This window comes from Topomyia yanbarensis, chromosome 2 (genome assembly GCF_030247195.1).
Source record: "Topomyia yanbarensis strain Yona2022 chromosome 2, ASM3024719v1, whole genome shotgun sequence".
Classification (NCBI taxonomy): Eukaryota; Metazoa; Arthropoda; class Insecta; order Diptera; family Culicidae; genus Topomyia; species Topomyia yanbarensis.
The window spans coordinates 16,192,308-16,206,091 of NC_080671.1; the positions used below are offsets into that span (position 1 = coordinate 16,192,308).

The following is a 13,784-nucleotide window of genomic DNA, read 5'->3' on the forward strand; positions in this document are numbered from 1 at the left end:
CATATTTGATGTTTATTTTTTGTTTTTTATTACCTCAAAATTTTGGCACTTAGGGTGGTTCGAAAATTCAACATTTACGAATATAAAGTGCACTATTTCCGAAAATTCATTTTAAAAAAATTAGGTGCGGTGATTTTTTTAGCAGAATACATATTTTTTCAATTGTTGATAATGATAAGACACATCTATAAATTATATTGCGAACCCTGGGTAGTCAAAGGCTACCATGCGTCTCCTTCAGACGTATCATGAAAAATCACCTTTTTTCATACCTCGGGGCAGAAAGGGGCAAAACAAGATATTCATTTTCTGAAAGTGCACTAATTTTCAAGTATCGTGAACAACAACCGATCTTTCCGAACCGTTTCAAAAAAAAGTACAGCCACTTTGAACATTATAACTTTAAACTATTGCTCGATTTATTATTTGTTTTCATGTCTGAGCGAGAAGCAAGGCTTGTATCGTCTAAATCGAATGGCAGCTATAAGTCCAGCGAATAACCTTTCACATGAAATCAGTTTAATCCCAATCGGAATCTTAACTAAAAAGATATATTCATTTGAATAACTTATGTTTGAAAATAGTTTTCTTCAGAATTCATTATCTATTTCACCTTTGAAGTCATGTAAAAAATCGTCCTCGGAACTAAATATTTTGGGAAGACTCTATTCAACCTGTTAAGAAACAGAGAAAAATGTTAAATCATGAAAAATCGAAAATAAAATTTTGAGGTTTTGTCCGGCTATGCGACACTGTGCGTCACTTGACTCTAAATTATTTCTCCTAGTCCATCGAATCTCAGTGCCTGTGCTAAATAGGGGTGACCGGGGCTAGTAGGTGGTGTTTTCAGTTTTCAATTATTACCGCTTTGATATAGGTAGATCTTGCAAAATAGAACACGCGGCATGAAAGAGCAGACTGTTGGCAACATCTCTGATTTTTTTAAAAGTGTTTGATGCAATGTCTCCATTTTTAGAGACAAACATATGTGACGCGAAAAACCCGCAAACTTACCCCGGCCCCGGAGTAAGTTGGCGGCATGTGTGGACACTCCAAAAACTAAGCAATTAAATGGAGATGCAATTACTTCAAGTGTCCTTTTGGAACGTGCTGAATGTTTTTTCAAGAAAACTGTATATTATCCGACATTTGCTATTATATTTCAGTTTCAATACCCCGGAGTTTTGACTTTGACTCGTACTCCCTATTCAAAAGGAAATTTTCGAAATTCTTTATGCGATTGGGCGGAATAAATATCTCCTGCATTGACGATATTATTAAAAACTATTTAAAAATATCTTTTGTTTGTGGATAGATGTAATATCTATACGGATACTGAAAGCTCTTTTCACGCGCTATCGAAAAATATAATTTTTCGGGAAATAGATTGAAAATCACCCTAAATAACGCAAAGTATTTAAAATTTAGAAAATTTACTTGGTATGCTCTAAAACACAATATCACTCACAACTTCCACCAAACAAATCGTTTAGCAACTAAAACACACTGGATAATGGGTTTCACATAACTTGAGCTACACAGGAAGAGGCAGCGCTATATGTCTAATAGAAACTGAAAAAAAGGGATTCCGCCAACTAAACCCAACCGCCAACTAGCCCCGGACTCCCCTACTGTTCACATATTCAAAATTCAGCTCTAAATATGTTTCAAATGAAGCTACAAAGAGAATGACGCCATATACCAGTTTTAAAATTCAAACCAACCTGTTCTTTAAAAAAAATATAATCAAATAGAAAATAATATAAAAAAAATTAAAAAAAACCAACCTGTTCAAAATACTTCGCTGCTGAACATGCCCTAAGCAATTTCATTCGTTTTTGAGCGCTCAGTCGAGACAGAAGTGTTTTGCCAGTATGTGCAGTATAAAACGAAAAACAATAGTGCTATCCGCGTGCTAGGTTATCTTGCGCACTCTCCGCCTCTTCGAGGTTTCAGTGTTTTTCCCTTCTTTTGTGTTTCTGTTTCTGAGTACCGTTATCTGGTCAGTGACCAGTGAAGCAGTGTTTTTCTAGTAAGCCGTCTGGATACCGTTACATACACAAGTTAAGTATTAGTTTACGTTTCCCCTTCTTGGTTCTTTTACTAACGTGCACTGGGCAATAGGCCCGTTCAAAAATGACTTCCCCTGACGGCGGTTCATCTCAAGGTGAGATGGACGTCGAAACAAAATAGGCTCCCCCAGCAAAAAAGTATATCCGAGTTCAGCCACCGGGCCATTTGTGATCTTTTTTCGGACCAAAGACAAAACGTGTTTGAATCTATTACAGATTTCTTTAGTTCTGCCGGATTGGTATTCGGCTGTGACAGAAATATCGAAAATTCGCCCTAATAAGCTTCGGGTGGTTGTAAGCTGTTTAAATCAGGCAAATGATATTGCTGGTTACGGGCCCTATACGAAGGAGTACAGGGTGTATATTCCAGCTAACAGGGTGAAAGTCAGTGGGGTCGTTTCCGATTCGAGTCTGAGTTGCGAACCTGCAGAATTATGGGACTGGCTGTTTCAAAGACCCCGTGCTTAGGTCAGTGAAGATACTGGAGTGCAAACGTTTGCATTCAGCATCGGTCGCAGCTGACGGGAAGAAAACATATGTCAACTCAGACTCTTATCGGGTGACCTTCGCCGGTTCTGCTCTACCCAAGAACCTCATCTTAGACAAGGTTCGTGTTCGCCTCTTTGTGTCGCGGTTCATGAGCTGTAGTTAATTGCAAGAAATTGGGACACACAGCCTCCCATTGTAGCAAATAAGGCCCGTTGTGGGAAATGCGGTGGGAATCATGCGGATAATTCCTGTGGAAGAAATGTCGAAAAGTGTCTCTACTGTGGGGGAAACCTACATGATCTCCCTTCATGTCCCGCGTACAAACAGCGCAAGGTGAACCTTAAGCGTTCTGTTCAGGGACGCTCTAAGCGATCTTTTGCAGAAATGCTTAAGATAGCTATGCCACTGGTTTCTACGAACATCTATACCAACTTGTCTATTGACGAAGACGACTGTGATGAACCCCAGGAGGGAACATCTTCTGCCGTGCCTACAAGCAATAGACAAAGGAGGAACATTTCCTCTCCCAAGCTTCGTCGTAAAGGTTAGAAGGTGTCTTTTCATGGCCCCCCTTAAAATAACTACTCAAGGAAGAACTGGTGCAAAACCGACGCAAGTCGCTCCCGGTCTCAGTAACCTGAGCTCAGAAAAGGAGTTCCCAGCACTTCCAGGAACATCAAAAACCCTAAGTGTTCCCATATCTTAGTCAGAAAAAGAAACCAGCGCTGGCTTAATAAATTTCTCTGACATTGTGGACCGTATTTTTACAGCAATAAATATTTCTGATCCTCTTAAAAACAACTGGATAAGCTTTCTCCTCGCAGTAAAAACATTATTGATACAGTTCACTGCGAAATGCCCCCTCCTTTTAGCGATTGTATCCTTCGATGGCGAATTCCTCGAACGAGGTCAAGGATTTAATCACTGTGCTATAGTGGAATTGCAGAAGCATTATCCCGAAAATCAATTCATTTAAAATCTTACTAATGAACTTGAAATGCGATGCATTTGCACTATGCGAGACATGGCTCACTTAAGAAATAACCCTACACTTCCACGATTTTAATATTATTCGCTTGGATCGAGAAGACTCTTACGGAAGAGTACTTTCGGGGATCCAAATTCTTTCAATCGAATCGACTTCCTCTCGACACCAGGCATTGAAGTTGTCGCTTGCCAAACCAGAATTAAAGGCAAAGACCTTTGCATTGCTTCCACCTACATCCTCCCTAGAGCCTCAGTTAGCTACCGTCGGCTTTGCGATATTGCGGAACTCCTTCCCGCACCGAGGCTAGTTTTAGGTGACTTCAACTCCCACGGTACGGCATGGAGTTGCCTTCATGACGACAATCGATCTACCCTACAACTTCAATATGGCCGTTTTGAATATTGGTGAAATGACACGGATTCCTGCCCCTCCAGTGCGTCTGAGCGCCTTAGACCTGTCCCTCTGCTCGCCATCGCTGCGGTTAGATAGCGTGTGGAAGGTAGCGACCATCTGACGATCGTAATTAATATTGCTAACTGTTCAGGGCCATCGAATACAATTAATGTTTCGTATGACCTCACACGAAATATTGATTGGAAGAGCTACGCGTCTGCGATATCCGAAAAAGTAGATTAAACACAAGAGCTTCCTCCGGAGGAAGAGTACGGGTTCATGACTGGCTTGATTCTCGATGCCGCGATTTAAGCTCAGACTAAACGCATAACAGACGCGAACTCTCGCGGGCGTCCTCCTAACCCGTGGAGGGATAAAGAGTGCTCAGACGTGTACGCGTAGAAGGCCGCCGCGTATAAGACCATCCGGGACGATGGGCTGCCAGCTAGCTACCGACAGTACGCGATGGCGGAAACGCGCATGAAGAGTTTGATGAAAGCCAAAAAACGTAGCTACTGGCGTCGGTTCGTCGACGGGCTAACGAGAGAAACATCGATGAGCACTCTTTCGGGCACGGCCCGGCCTTACGAAACCGGAACAGTACAAAAGAGAGCGTGGAATATTCAAACCATTGCATATTCGATTTTGCCAAGAAGGTTTGTGCGGATTCCGCCCTGGCACAGAAGATCTACTGGGCCGCGTCTCTTCACGATAACGCGGACGAAACACCGTTTTCGATGGTGGAGTTCTCACTTGTTCTCTTGTCGTGTAACAATAAACTCGAAGGGCCAGACGGAATGAATTTATTTAATAAGTTTCTTGAGGGTAACATTGTCCCTCATGACTGGAGGCAAGCGAAGGTCATCGCCTTCCAAAAACCAGGAAAACTAGCCTCCGACCACAACTCGTATCGACCGATTGCAATGCTGTCCTGTATCCGAAAGTTGTTTGAGAAAATGATCTTGTTTCGCCTCGACAATTGGCCTGAAGCAAATGGCTTACTGTCAGATACACAATTTGGTTTCAGCAAAGGAAAAGGGACGAACGATTGTCTTGCGTTGCTCTCAACAGAAATTCAAATGGTCTATGCTAGCAAAGAGCAGATGGCATTAGTTTTCCTAGATATAAAGGGGGCTTTTGGTTCAGTTTCTGTCAAAATTCTTTCTCAGAAGCTGCACCAACATGGTCTTTCACCGACTCTAAACAACTTTTTGCTAAATTTGATGTTTGAAAAACACGTGTATTTTTCGCATGATGATTTATCGACATCACGAATTAGCTACATGGGTTTCCCCCATGGCTCATGTCTAAGTTCCCTGCTCTACAATTTTTAGGTGAATGACATTGACGATTGTCTTGCCAATTCATGCACTCTAAGGTAACTTGCAGACGACGGGGTGGTCTCTGTTACAGGGCCCAAAGCTGCCGATCTGCAAGGACCATTGCAAGATACTTTGGACAATTTGTCTGCTTGGGCTCTCCAGCTGGGTATCGAGTTCTCCACGGAGCAAACTGAATTGGTTGTCTTTTCTAGAAAGCGTGAGCCAGCGCAACTCCAGCTTCTATTAATGGGTGTAACGATCAAACAGTTCTTGAAAAAAATATCTCGGGGTCTGGGTCGACTCTAAAGGTACCTGGGGATGTCACATTAGGTATCTGAAACAGAAATGCCAACAAAGGATCAATTTTCTCCGGACAATTACTGGTACATGGTGGGGTGCCCAACCATGAGACCTGATCAGGCTATACCAAACAACGATATTGTCCGTGATGGAGTACGGGTATTTCTGTTTCCGCTCTGCTGCGAACATACACTTCATCAAACTGGAGAGAATCCAGTATCGTTGCTTGCGCATTGCCTTGGCTTGCTTGTACTCTACCCATACGATGAGTCTCGAAGTGCTGGCGGGCGTTCTACCGCTGAAAAATCGATTTTGGGAACTCTCATATCGATTTCTCATCCGATGCGACATCTTGAACCCGTTGGTGATTGAAAACTTCGAGAGGCTAGTCGAGCTTAATTTAATTTATGACCTTGTACTTCGACTACATGCATCAATCGTTCTTCATATAATCTCAACCACGTCCGTCTCCTACATACTTCTGATTGTACTGTATTGTTCGACACATCCATGAAGGAAGAGATTCGTGGAATCCCGGACCATATACGCCCGCAAGTGATCCCTAATATATTTTATAATAAATTCCGAGAAGTCAACTGCGACAAAATGTTTTACACCGACGGATCAAATCTCGATGGGTCCACTGGCTTCGGTATCTTCAATGATAATGTCACCGCTTCATTCAAGCTCAATGATCCTGCTTCAGTTTACGTCACCGAATTAGCTGCTATTCAGTATATCCTTGGGATCATCACTACTTCATCATTTCTGACAGTATCAGCTCTATCAAGGCTCTTCGTGCGGTGAAGCCTAAAAAGCAATTCCCGTATTTTCTGGGGAAGATACGGGAGTCTCTGCACAAGTTATCTGAAAAATCTTACCCGATTACCTTTGTTTGGGTCCCCTCTCATTGCTCTATCCCGGGCAATGAAAAGGCCGACTCTTTAGCAAAGGTGGGCGCATTAGATGGAGACATACGAAAGACCAATCAGCTTCGACGATTTATTAAGTATATGTCGTCAGAGGACACTCAACAATTGGCAAACCTCGTGGAGCAATGGGGAACTTGGACGATGGCTACATTCGATTATCCCAAAGGTATCAACAAAGCTTTGGTTCGGGGGGATAGATGTGGGTCGAGATTTCATACGTGTAATGTCCCGGCTTATGTCCAACCACTACACATTGGAAGCGCATTTGCGGCGTATTGGGCTTGCAGAGAGTAGTCTGTGCGCTTGTGACGAGGGCTATCACGACATCGAGCACGTTGTCTGGGTGTGCGCCGGGCGTTGTGACGCCAGGTCTCAGTTAAAGAATTCCCTTCGGGCCCAAGGTAGACCGTCCAATGTCCCAGTTCGTGATATTCTGGCGAATCGCGATCTCCCATATATGTCCCTCATTTACATTTTTATCAAAACTACATATATCCTAATTTAGCCCATCTCCTTTATTATCGTTTTTAGAAGTTCCCTGTTCTGTCTTGCGGAGCCGACCAACACCAGAGTTTTATTATATTACAACCGTCGCCCTTACCACGCCTGCATAAAAAGAATTGAAAGCGAGAGCAGGTCGATGGTCTTGAAAGATTCCACGCGGGTCCGACGAATTCCGCCCGGCAATCCGTTCCTTGACAGTTTAGTAACCTGGGGCTCTAACTCATGCCGTTGATCTCCCGTTTGCCTGAAGGTTATAAGTTTTGTTCTTCCCCTGCCATCGTGTCCGCGCACTCTCCCCTGTCCCCGATTCAACTGCTGCTATTGTTAAAAAAACAAACTTGTATCATATTCCTAGTTTTAGAATAGCTTTGAACTTTTTAATAAAAAAAAACTATTCATCCCCTTCTTGTAAGATAGCTGTGAAATTTTTCATAAAAACTTGTTCCTCTCCTTGTATATTAATATGTATTCCTAGTCTTAAGATATCTGTAGTTTTTTTTCCTTAGAAAATCTATTGTTCAATCTTGTGTATCGAATAGTATATTTAGCATTAAGATAGTAGTAAAATATTAAAAAAAATGTTCATTGTAACCTCTTAGTTTTAAGATATTTAAAATGTTAAAAAAAGCAATTTGGCACCGCCAAGCTAACGCATTTGTGCGAACTGAATAAAAAAATAAATTTTAGTTATCTTGGGATACTTCTAAAATTTATAATTATTGATTCCTCTTATTCGTTAAAAACGATTTTTGGAAGTGCAAAACACGCCTTGCATGTTCACGTAATTTCCCATCGTACCCCAAATACATAGAAGAAGACGATCAATTCTCGATTCTCGTTCCAATGGTTAACATATTCACAGAACAGGAAGCTACGGTAGCTAACATATTCATTGCAAATCAGCCAACGATAATTTACAGTATCGCCTTGTGTGAGCTTGCAGTGTTAAACCCGTTTTCAGTTGCCCCAAGAAGAAGCATGCAGTCTAAGCGATATTATCTTAATGGATCTTCCGCCGCGCTGCCGACTTCGGACACAACTCATGAACTCACCGATGTGATGTCAAACCATGACTCTGCAAGCCAACAATTTTCGTTAAATTTCCCATGACGAATAAGCGGTAGCTATACAGGCTGAAGAAAAAAAAACTTCCTACAGGCATGAAGTTGCAACTTTCGCAGAAAAAGCTAAACGAGCATTTGCATTTATACAGGTACAGTCAATACCGTTTGGACCACGAATGAAATGTACAATCGGGTTTGCTACTGTACTAGGACTAATCACAACTTGCGTCATTTGAAGTGTCTCCAAGTTCTGATTGAAACCATGCACATAGCGTAGGCAGAACCTCCATTGTGCTTGCCTTGAGAATATTCAAATTAATCTACTACTGAATTTAGCCGCCTTCGTTAAGCTGTTGGCTGCCGTTGTAGCAAGCTAATTGTCTTGGTGGGAAGAATCACGTCCACCGAGGGACTTATCGCAACCGGCAGATCTTGACAAGGCTTTATGACCGAGTGCGGTAGTAAATCATCGCACGTTTCTCTATCTGTCGCTGTCGCCGAATGAATATATGTCGAGCGTCAAGATGATACATTCGAGCTGGACGTGCAGAATATTATTATCTGCCCGGCTCTATTTATTCTGATATTTATTGTACCCCGTTATGACCCGCAAGTGCATTTTCAAAACTAATCCTCACCAAATGGCTCAGGTAATTATTCGCTAAATTTATTCCCAAGTTGAACCCATTTTTGCATCCCAATCCAAATTTATGGCTCGCCATTTCCACCGGCGTTAATTCTTATCATAATTTCTGATTAAATAACAATTCCCGCTCATTTGCCGTCCGATTGGAAAGCGCTCACGATCATTTATAATCTTAATCTCCGCTCGTTTCGATACGGGCTCTTTCTTGATGTACGCAATCTGCTGCCTCCTTGTCTTGCCTTGGCCGAAGCCGCAGCCGGAATCGGTGAAGAATTTTAAGCCGACTAGGAGCAGATTTTTAATCCCTTTTTTTCCCTACGGCAGCCGCATCTCGTTTGCAACAGCCGGCGACCCAGCCGAGTCGTCTTCCCACTGATGGCTAAGCTCAATTTATAGGTGATTAGATTGGTTGGTGATAAACTGATTGAATCAGAGCTGCCGGTGCGCGGCGAGGAACTACTGCTGCACTGATTTTAGACCGGTTGACGAACGTTCGATAGTTTCATCGTCGTTTGGAAGTTTTGTTAAATTTTAAATTATATTTTAGAGGAAAATTTAAGAAATGCCTGCCAAAGACATAAATCAGATGCAAGTATTTTTTTTATCAACTTCACATGATACTGTGGATCAGTCTTGCTACCCTATATATAATCTCAATGCATCTTACTTACTTACTTGATATCCACATCATTGAGCTACTAGTCAGGTTCAGATTTCATATGTCTTCGAGCGTGGAAAAGTGACACAGCAACTTGTAACGACGGCAGCAAAAACCAGTTGCAGAAAAAGGCACATTTCATTGCTTCACCTCGAGTTTTGTTCAGTTTATTTTCGTCCCAGTTCCTTTTTACTTCACCTCAACTTTCCTTAAAATATCACCTAAAACTGAAAAATTTGGTATCCAACCTACGGTTACATTACAACGAAATTTCGTATCGCTACATACCTCATGTGAATCTTTCAAAGAGATCGTTACACTCTTATCGATTTAATGACAATTTTTCGAGTCCAAAACGGGTTTCCTATAATGATATGCCGATTGGCATCAGAAGTTCAGGTCCTACTTGCTGGTGGCACTCGGCCAAACAGGTTAATTTATCATTATGTCTTAATTGATTGTTTCGAAATGATATACGGTCATTAGACTTCGGTTTGGATGCTGGTTTAATTTTTTAATGAACAAGAATAAAATGATTGAAGCACTTCTGTACTCCATGGAACAGTTGATAAATGGATATGTCCGATTGAAAATGAAATGACATGTCGTGAGTAATGATTTATATATAACCAGGATTTTGATAATATCATTGTATATGACAAAAACTTGTTTTCATGAAAAGAAATAGAAATGGAGGGTGAAATCAGAGATAACGTATGCTTTTTTACATTTTGATGTTAAATCGTTTAGACCCCTTTTAGTACCATAATAGTAACAAGGAAACAGTGCAGGGCTATCACAATTTTTTTATTTTGAGTTTTGGCCAGGAATTTGCTCTAGTTACTCCTCTGTGCGAGACCGAAAATGCATCACTGCCTCGAAAATAATCTCAAAATATTCTGACCCATTACTCCTTGGAGTACCGTCTTTACGATTGGGTACATGTCAAAAAATCAGGCGCTCACCGAAGGATGGTGTAATCTATAAGTAAACAAAGATGATCACAAATCCCGGGTAGACCCACATGCCAATTCTGTAACCAGACAGCCAACTATGGAAAAACATGCACCGAAGCAACCAGTCAAAACTCATCTACTACAGCCACCTCTAACAAGCAGCCACCTACACATACATATAAACTAAAAACAACGACCCAATTAACCAACAATGAAGGGACACGACCACGACAACCGATTCCAAACCAACAACTAGCATCACCGATAAAGGAGCAAATACCGATTAAGACGGATTTATAAAGAAAATAAGAAGCTCTAACCTTGAACAGCAAGAAAGCAGCATCGATGATGACATGGACGTGAACGTTAACGCAAGAGAAGCCGGGGTGACATTCCGCATCTCGATTCGAGTGACTCGATTCGAAACGTTTTGAAGTCGTTTCGACTAAATTGCGGCATTACGTATCGCATTCGACCAAGCGTTCGAGCTTGTTAGATTGCGGTACTAGATTTCGACTGCCTGTTCGAGCACCACGGCTTACATATACTAGGCTAGCTCGTTAGAGTGTAAACATTTGACAAGAGCGCGTCATAGAAATCGTCGGCGAAAACAATTTCATGAAATTCATATATTGTTTGCTGCTAACGAATGATCGGCACCTGGTTAATCACAAGGAAGCTATGCGGATGTCCAAAACCTATGCTATGATCAGAAAATTACGGTGGGATATGTTTTCTATGGCATGCATCCAAATTCCAGATTTACGCTAATAATCACATAGATGCACTGATTATCCACTGTGTATAGGGTAATTATGGCGTAATTTACGTCACAAATTCATTGCACACTATTTTTTCCACCGTAAGAGCTCAAATATTGTCAATTAACAACTTTCGAGAATTCCGTTTGTTTATCTCAACGATTTCTCTGACGTCACCGAAAACTGTCAATTCGCGGAATAGCAAGCCTCCTTTCTGTGAGCCGTGTTCGAGCGCAAACTGTCAAATAAGAGTATACACTGAGAAAAAATATTTTTAATTCTGCTACGAATAAGTTTCATAAAACCAACTTTAGAAAAATATAGGAATTGTTTTAATTTTAGTTTTTAGTTGCTTGTTATCGAAATATATTTGGATAAGTTTCGCAAATATAACTTTTTTTTCTAGTACACAATAGGGGTGAGCTCCTTGAAATAAAATAGATGTTGTCAAACATAGATCCAAAAAGATCCGATGTAATACGAAAATATGATTTTTTTCCTATTATGTACGAAAATTAAATTTACCCTTTCCAAAAATATTTATACTATATAAAATAATTGATTAAAGAACGAATCATTTCGTTTCATTGACGAAAAATTGTTTAGACATCGATGATAACTTTTATGCACCGTACGGGCCAATCAACGTCAGATTTCCAAATAAAATTTTAGTTCATTCCAAATTTCTTTCTTGCATTCTTCGGCTAAAAATATTGGACAAGTATTTTTGTTATGGTTGAATATAATATTTACTTCAAGGTATGAGCTTTCAACTTTTGAAGTTAGAAAAATTGAACATTTTTCAATCGTTGATAGCTCGTAAAGTATTTGATGCATGGAAAAAATATTAAATATAAAAAGTTGCATTTTCGCATGGCCTTGCCGGAAAAATTGAGATTTTTTTAAAAGTTGGATCAATTTTTTTGCTTATTTTTTCTTCAAGTAATAAAAATCATGTTAGAAATATTGTGTAAAAATTTTGCAGTGGATCTCAAAATATTTTGCGAGATATTACAAATATAACATTAAAAAGGGCAATTTTACATTAAACGCCATGTTATGGGGCAGCTTTAATTGAAATATCTCGTAAAGTAAGAAAGTTCTCAATATAATTAAAAATATTTTTATTGAATAAAAAAGTTATTAGTCCGAGCTTGGTTTTTCGATATCTTTCCACCATTTGCAGAATTCATAACATAAATAACAAAAAAAACTATTTCAGATTTTTATTGGTGAGTTCTATCGAAAACGCACTTTTTATTATTAATAAATTTTTTGTACAACTAAGAGTTTTCGAGTTATCAGTGGTTGAAAAATAGGCCAATACATAAAATTCAAAAACTCATAATTTGAAAAAAATCTATCGTATTCAGCCAAAACAAAAAATAGATGTAAATTATTTTGTGCTAAGAATGCAAGAAAATTTTTGGTAGGAATTAAAATTGTAGTTGTAAATTTGACATGAAATAACCCGTACATTAAATATGTAAAACTACTCAACTTTTCGTTCATCAAGATGCCATTAGACGAAACGAACTATTTATAATGCGCGAAAATGCTTCGTTGCCGACAACGTGTAATGATTTTGTTCATCGTATAATTTTAATTCCACCTAAGAATTTTTTTCAGTGTAAACAAGATTGCAGTTTGTTTTGTTTTTTTTTTCGATGAGCGTCAAATTCACAGAATATAAATAGTGAGAGCGATAAATAAATTGACCCAAGCATGTTCATAATCTGAACTTCTTATCACAAAATTTTAATATATCTCGCTGTTTAAATTGATGCACCGAAACATCAAAATGCCTAGCTGGTAGTGAGTCTTATTCGGACCTCAGTCGCATGATGGAATGTATTATCTGCAAAATGAGTTATTCACAATTATTGTTAGATTAAATAACATATTTAATATCTAAATAATTGTTTAAAACAACACAACTTCGAAACCGTTTTCCTCAAATCTTTTGGTAAATAATCATAGCGAGCACTGCCCTTTTCAATAAAAATGCCTAATTTTGCATTGAAATTTTGGTTTTCATGGTTTTTTTCAGGAAACTGATAGCTTCGAAAAGCAACATTTTTTTCAGCAATTGATGACGCAAAAATTTAAAAGCTAGTTCGGTAAAATATCCATTTTTAGTTGAAATACAGTCGTGATTCGCTGGTTGGACATTTTTTAACTGGGCCGCTTTTTAGTTGGAACTCCGCTCGTTAGACCATTGTCAAACTATAAAGCATCTGAATGTTAAAATCTTATGTCAAATATACTTTGACAATTAATCTGACAACTATTAGAGATGTGAATTGATGCATTTAGACTACTAACGTCTCCTTTGGAGAGTTTTTGGCATCTGTCAGTCGGTCCAACTGACGAATAATATTCGTTAGTTGGACAGAGGTGTGGCCCAACTAGTGAATCACGATTGTAGTCAAGACAAAAATGCGTTTTCGTGTTTGCGGGTTTGTCCGTGTACTTGTTAGTTAATTATGCTGTTATAGCACACAAGATAATATTCTGTATTTTCATGCATTTAATACAAATGACGATATAACACCTAATTCTGTTGGTGTATAAAACGTACATTATGGCATTGAATTCAAGGCAATATTGTGATATTGAAAACAATTGAGGTATAGTCGGGAACAAATGCATCAATTAGAATATAAAATTGTTTAAATCAAGAATGATTGTGATTCTAT

The 13,784-nt window shown here is 39.4% G+C and overlaps 1 long non-coding RNA gene across 1 annotated transcript in view; it reads right to left on the reverse strand.

Moving 5' to 3' along the window:
* Positions 1 to 9,732, reverse strand: part of LOC131678912 (uncharacterized) — a 144,341-nt gene extending 134,609 nt beyond the window's left edge. The window contains exons 1-2 of the long non-coding RNA XR_009303757.1: positions 9,657 to 9,732; positions 9,382 to 9,595 (exon numbers count right to left, since the gene is read on the reverse strand). This is a non-coding gene — a long non-coding RNA (uncharacterized LOC131678912). The remainder of the gene's footprint in view (positions 1 to 9,381; positions 9,596 to 9,656) is intronic.
* Positions 9,733 to 13,784: the final 4,052 nt, after the last annotated feature.